A 7,730-nucleotide genomic window follows, 5' to 3' on the forward strand; every position below is an offset into this window, starting at 1 on the left:
CAATGCTCTTACTGAGGGAAGGAGGTTGTTGGCCAAGATCTCGCGATACATGGCCCCATCCATCCTCCCCTCAATACGGTGCAGTCGTCCTGTCCCTTTGCAGAAAAGCATCCCCAAAGAATGATGTTTCCACCTCCATGCTTCACGGTTGGGATGGTGTTCTTGGGTTGTACTCATCCTTCTTCTTCCTCCAAACACCGGCGAGTGGAGTTTAGACACAAAAAGCTCTATTTTTGTCTCATCAGACCACATGACCTTCTCCATTCCTCCTCTGTATCATGCAGATGGTCATTGGCAAACTTCAGACGGGCCTGGACATGCGCTGGCTTGAGCAGGGGGATCTTGGCGTGCGCTGCAAGGATTTTAATCCATGACGGCATGGTGTGTTACTTAATGCGTTTTTTTGAGACTGTGGTCCCAGCTCTCTTCAGGTTATTGACCAGGTCTGCCGTGTAGTTCTGGGGCTGATCCTCCTCACCTTCCTCATGATCATTGATGCCCCACGAGGTGAGATCTTGCATGGAGCCCCAGACCGAGGGTGAGTTGACCGTCATCTTGAACTTCTTCCATTTTCTAATAATTGCGCCAACAGTTGTTGCCTTCCTCACCAAGCTTGCTTGCCTATTGTCTTGTAGCCCATCCAGCCTTGTGCAGGTCTACAATTGTATCCCTGATGTCCTTACACAGCTCTCTGGTCTTGGCCCATTGTGGGAGAGGTTGGGGTCTGTTTGATTGAGTGATCGTAGGAAGGTGGGTCTTGTGTATACAGGGTAACGAGTTCAAACAGCTGTGGGCAGTTTATACAGGTTAATTAGTGAAGAACAGGAGGTGCTGTCTTAACAGACAAAGCATAACAGGTCTGTGAGAGCCGGGCATTCTTACTGGTTGGTAGTTGTGACTCAAGTACTTATGTCATGGCAATTAAATTGCATAAATTAATTACTTAAAATAGCATACATGTTTTGATTTTCTGGATTTTTTTGTTTGGATTCCGTCTGCTTCAGTTTGAAGTGTACCTATGATCAAAAGATATTTGCCATGGTACGCTTCTACAATGCTTTGTAGGAAAACCTGCAAAATCGGCAGTGTATCAAATACTTGTTCTCCCCACTGTATCAGTGTGTATTATTTAGTCATTAAGGGTGGATTGTTAATGGAATTTATATGTTTAAATTAAGGATTAGAATATTCCACCCTGAAACAATATAATTGTATGAAATTGATTAGAAACATAAAATTATTATTAATGATGTGTGTAGTTTTAGTCAGTAAAATTATATTAAATGATGTGTGTAGTTTCAGTCAGAATTAGGGTAAAACAATATATCTGTACTATGTCTTTGTAGTATCTTAAACATAGACTGTCTGAGCAAAATTCGGTGCCGACCTTGGCTAGGGGCCACTGAGAGATTTGGGAAAGGGCAGGGAGTACTTCTCACGGTTTCCCTAATCTTGGGGGAGGACAGGGAGTGCTTCTCACGTTTTCCCTAATCTTTATCGGCTGGGTAGTGATACAGTATGTGCGTAGGATACCTACTGTTTGTGTGTGAAGGTATGTGCGTAAGGAGCCTGTATAAAATGGATGGTTTTGTACAACGGACTGGGACGTCCTCGTGAATAAACATTTTGGCTATTGTAGCTGGGACTCTGTCTGTTTCATTTCAACCAGTATCTTACAAATTATGGGTAACAGACTGAGCAGTTTAATTGAAGTTCAGTTTATGAACATTGATAGAATTCACATAACAGCCTCCTACTGGCCCTCCAACACCACTTCCAGCAGCATCTGGTCTCCCATCCAGGGACTGACCCAGACCAACCCTGCTTAACTTCAGCAAGTCAGCAGTAGTATGCAGGGTTGTATGCTGCTGGCCATTGTCTATATAAGGCCCCACAGTTCACAGTGCGTGTCAGAGCAAAAACCAAGCCATGAAATTGAAGGAATTGTCCGTAGGGCTCCGAGACAGGATTGTGTTGAGGCACACATCTGGGGAAAGGTACCAAAAACAATTCTGCAGCATTGAAGGTCCACTAGAACACAGTTTTCTCCATCATTCTTAAATGGAAGAAGTTTGGAACCACCAAGACTCTTCCTAGAGCTGGCCGCCTGGCCAAACTGAGCAATCGTGGGAGAAGGGCCTTGATCAGGGAGGTGACAAAGAACCCGATGGTCACTAACAGAGCTCTAGAGTTCCTCTGTGGAGATGGGAGAACCTTCCAGAAGGACAACCATCTCTGCAGCACTCCACCAATTAGGCCTTTACGGTAGAGTGGCCAGATGGAAGCCACTCCTCGGTTAAAGGCACATGACAGCCCGCTTGGAGTTTGCCAAAAGGTACCTAAAGACTCTCAGACCATGAGAAACAAGATTCTCTGGTCTGATGAAACCAAGATTGAACTCTTTGGCCTGAATGCCAAGCGTCAAGTCTGGAGGAAACCTGGCACCAACCCTATGGTGAAGCATGGTGGTGGCAGCATTATGCTGTGGGGATGTTTTTCAGCGGCAGGGACTGGGAGACTAGTCAGGATCGAGGCAAAGATGAAAAGAGCAAAGTACACAGAGATCCTCAATGAAAACCGGCTCCAGAGCGCTCAGGACCTCAGATTGGGTCGAAGGTTCACCTTCCAACAGGACAACGACCCTAAGCACACAGCCAAGACAACGCAGGAGTGGCTTCGGGACAAGTCTCTGAATGTCCTTGAGTGGCCCAGCCAGAGCCCGGACTTGAACTCGATCGAATATCTCTGGAGAGACCTGAAATAGCTGTGCAGCAACACTCCCCATCCAACCTGACAGAGCTTAAGAGGATCTGCAGAGAAGAATGGGAGAAACTCCCCAAATACAGGTGTGCCAAGCTTGTAGCATCATACCCAAGAAGACTCAATGCTGTAATCGCTGCCAAGGTGCTTCAACAAAGTACTGAGTAAATGTTCTGAATACTTATGTTAATGTGATATTTCCCTTCTTTTTTTTTATAAGTAAGCAAAAATGTACTTTAAAAAATGTGCTTTGCATTATGTGGTATTGTGTGTAGATTGATGAGGGGGGGAAACGATTTAATCAATTTCAGAATAAGGCTGTAACGTAACAAAATACTTTCCGAACGCACTGTATATATTCTACAAAACCTACTGAGTATTCCCTACAATAATTTTACTGCTGCACCTAAAATAGTTTTTGCTCTATAAGCTCAGCTTGGTCTCATAGACTAAATGTAACATAGTAGATGTAAATCAGGGGCTGTCAAATTTGTATGATATTTAAAGTTTGGTATGGTTACATAAAACAAGTGGTTACTGAAGGCAAAAATGAAAGAAGGTTGGTTAAACCTAACATATTATACTAAACGTAGCATCTCGGATTTACATACAGAATAATACAAAATGCTCTGAGACCAGTTTATGATACTGCATAGCAACCAATGCTTTATATATACACTAGATAACAGACAGAGGGTGCTGTTTGGAAGCTCACACCTCCATCTTGGCACTCCCCCACTAATGTAAAACATATTTTGGAAGCTATAGAAATGCATGTACAAATTTTTACATTTGTTTTAGCCATAATGCATACTTAAATTATATTATGTGAGCTAAACACAAAAATCAAATATGAAAAAAATCCTTAAAGTATCATTTTTAGAAAGTACTAATGTTACTGTCCCCACTACCGTTGTGAACTACAACACAAAATATACTTAAATACATGTAATTTTGTCCTTGAAACATCTAAAGGAAATACTGTAAAATTCCGATGGAAGACTGCATTTGATCTGATGAATGGCAACATGGTCGACCGGTGGCTTCAAAACCTCTCTTTGGCCAAAACATATCATCTGCAATCCAGGGTCTATTACGTCATAAGTAGCGACCTAGTAATGCAAAAAACCCAGGTCTGCTTCTTGTATGTATACTGGTATTTTTGCAATAAAAAATTACATGTGAACGATCTTACCATGAATGTTTTACCAAGGTCTGTCCTAGAAAGCCTACATAAACTTTGATCGCCTGAAAGGCCAAATTGTTTTTTTTTAGTTTTTTTTTTACAGATGTTTGGGCTCTAAAATGTGTTTATTAAGATCAAGTTTGATCCCCACTGTGAAATATTTTAAAGATCACTACAAATCTAAATACTTAAATAAACTGTGATCCATTCTGACTACTGCATTTGTCATCACACAGGACCACGTGCTGACACCTCCAGCAGGCTATGACGAGGCTCCCGGGTTGACTCTTTCATGTAGGATGAAAACGACTACATTGACCACAAACCTTTGTTAGTTACGGCCACTTTCACCATGATCCATAACGTTGTTTTGATGCCATCGTAGAGGAGGAAGAAAGAAGCTGACTCGGCGGAAAATCTGTCTCCTGTAGCAGGTGTTTTTCTTTTTGTTCTTTCGCCCCAAGCAAGGAGTTTTTGTATGGAGGTCAACGAGTGTTGAATTTGGTCAACAACCAAAAATATGGCTTATTTGCGACTTGAGGTTTATTTGATCGAATAGAAGTTTCATAATGCTTAAGTTAAGAGTGTACTGATTTAAGTAGGACACGTGATATCCAGGCTACTTTGATAAAAACACTTTATATCGGAGTTGTCTCGAGGTGGCTATGCATATTCATGGAAACCGAGTGGCGGACCGGTCTAATGCACTGCATCTGAGTGCTAGAGGCGTCACTATAGACCCTGGTTCGATTCCAGGCTGTGATTGGAAATCCCATAGGGCGTCACGCAATTGGCTCAGCGTTGTCCAGGTTAGGGTTTGGCTGGGTTAGGCCGTCATTGTAAAGAGTTTGTTCTTAATGGACTTGCCTAGTTAAAAAAATTAAATGACTTGAGGCTAGTAGCATATCCTTTTTTTTTTTTTAAGAAGCATATCTCTTGCCATCGAATACAGGCTGGTGACGTCAACAACCCTCATCGACTATTCAAAATAGATTACAACAATGAGATGTATCCACCAATCCAAAGAAAGGATAGGTGGGCGTGAGACAGCCCGCCGTGCCACTTTGTGGTCAACGACTCCCATTGTCAGTATATCCGTAATTTTTGGTGCCATTCAGCAATATGGCACAATCGGGAATTTTACTTAGGAATTGTGGATGATGTCATTATCACGATCTACTGGTTTTAATGTTTAATGTTATACCTCAGAAGATAAATATTTTTTGGATACCTTATACTGGGCTTTTCTTTGTGATGATAGAAAGGTTTCACTGGGTTGATATCTCTGGTCTGTTACTAGGTGCCGTTTCAACTAGTTTATCTTGTTCTTGATACCATGTCTTGTTTTGATGTTTTTGACTGATGACTCTCTATGCTAATATGGCAAAATTCACAACTAACCAACAACTGTACAATGTATTTAACCCTTGTTAACCCTCGCAAGCTGCCGCCCAGACGGCATCCCTAGTCGCGTCCTCAGGCATGCGAGACCAGCTGCTGAGTGTTTACGGACTTATTCAATCTCTCCCTATTCCAGTCTGCTGTCATCACATGCTTCAAAATGTCACCATTGTTCCTGTACCCAAGAAAGCAAAGGTAACTGAACTAAATGACCATCGCCCATAGCACTCACTTCTGTCTCATTAAGTGCTTTGAGAGACTAGTCAAGGAGCATATCACCTCTACCTTATCTGACACAAAGCCATTTCAATTGCTACCACCACCAATAATCCACAGACGATGAATCGCTATTGACTGCACACTGCCTATATCTGGACAAGAGAATAACTATGTAAGAATGCTGTTCATTGACTATGGCTCAGATTCCCCATCGTAACTCCCATCATCATTAAACTGGCCTGGTCCCGTCCTTGAACCGGTTCCTGGAATTCTGCGGGAGCGCCCACGGGTGTGAAGTAGAACTAACAACTCCATTTCGCTAACTCAACTCAGGCCCACAAGGTGTGTTGTGCTCAGCTCCGTGTACTCCATGTCACCACATGATGCATGGCAGGCATGCTTCCCAACTCAATCATCAAGTGTTAGAAGACACAACAGTAGTAGCGCTGAGATTACCAACATGACGGAGCATACAGGGAGGATGAGGGCTGGGAGTGTGGTGCCAGGAAAATAACCTCTCCGCTCACATCACAAAAGGAGCTGATCGTGACTTCAGAAACCGCCAGAGGAGCACCCCTATCCACATCGACGGGACCGCCAGTGGAGAAGCTGGAAAACTTCAAGTTTCTCGTGTACACCTCACAGACAGTGTGTGAAGAAGGCGTAACAGCGCTCTTCAACCTCAGAGCTGAGAAATGTGTCTTGGACCTAAAACCTCAAACTTTGACAGATGCACATTGAGGAATCTGTTGGGCTGTATCACTGCGGTACGGTAACTGCACGCCCGCTAACCACAGGGCTCTTCTATACTGTATCTATTCTACTGTATTTTAGTTATGCCATTTGACTTGCTCATCTAATATTTATATACTCCATTCTTTGCTTTAAATGTGTGTGTATTGTTGTTAAATTGTTAGACATTACTTGTTGATATTACTACACTGTTGGAGTTAGAAACACAATCATTTACTACACCTGCAATAACATCTGCTAACATGTGTATGTGACCAATACAATTGTATTTGTATTTGAGAGACCACAAGTGCTCATTGACCACATGTATTTATGTTTTAATAAGCATTGGAGACGAAATATAGTTTACATGTTGTCAACAATCGAAGCCAACCCGTCTGTTTCCCCATAGTTGCGCATGCGTCGGTGGTTACTAAACTAACCAACCCATCTCTACACGTTCTGCGTTCTACAATCAGCAAGTCGGACATTTCTGAGTTTCTTATTTCGGAACATTTCTGAGTTTCTTATTTCCGACTAGTACATGAACGCGGCATAACAGCATGAATAGTGATAGAACGTCAGCGAATCATATTTCAGATACTTTATCCACCCTTTGTTATAAGCCAATAGAATATCCGTGGTGAATAGGAAACGCCATCATGAGCTTTTGATTGATTTCCGGTGTCTGTGAGATTACTTAGCTAGCAGTTGCGGTACACTTTTCTTGTTTTGACCAGTGGTGATTGTAACAACGTCTTTAAACGCACATTTTGAAATTGTTCACATAAATGGGCAATTTCTGAACAGGTACTTGTCTGAATTTTGTTCAGGGAAGGTAAGCTGGCAACTGGATAGTAGCTAGCTAGCTACCGTTGGTTTCAAGCTAAGTAACGTTAGCTGGTTAGCTTGCAAGCTAGCAGATCTGGGTGGTTTGATAATTTGTGTTGTGAACGTTCTTGTCGTGTTTATCGAGTCGTAAAGTATGCCTATTTCATTATGGATAATAAGCAACAATGCTAGATTCCATCAAAATGAATATGTATGCTTGATTTGTAATTGCAAACCTGGCGTCCAGCTAACATCTGGACGTATCTTAACAATTTAACTAGCTACTGTAACTATATAAGATATATATAGCTTAACTAACTAGCTATGTGTTCAAAGTCATTTTGCAGAATTAGTTGCCTGCATAGGAACAGTGAACAAACACGGATACAATGTCAACATTGTTAGTTGCCATAGTAGTTAGCTAAGCCAAGATCTTAGTTAACAACTTGTCAACTGCTGTAGCAACGGCAATAACAATGCTCTTTGGTAGTATGCGAATAAAATAATGTATCTAACTGGGCTAACACTCAACTCCATGTTAAACAACCATTAAACACCATTAACACAGACATCACACATTTGTATACTGGATTATTTCATG

The sequence above is a fragment of the Salvelinus sp. IW2-2015 genome, unplaced genomic scaffold (genome assembly GCF_002910315.2).
Source record: "Salvelinus sp. IW2-2015 unplaced genomic scaffold, ASM291031v2 Un_scaffold2114, whole genome shotgun sequence".
In the NCBI taxonomy this organism is placed as follows: domain Eukaryota; kingdom Metazoa; phylum Chordata; class Actinopteri; order Salmoniformes; family Salmonidae; genus Salvelinus; species Salvelinus sp. IW2-2015.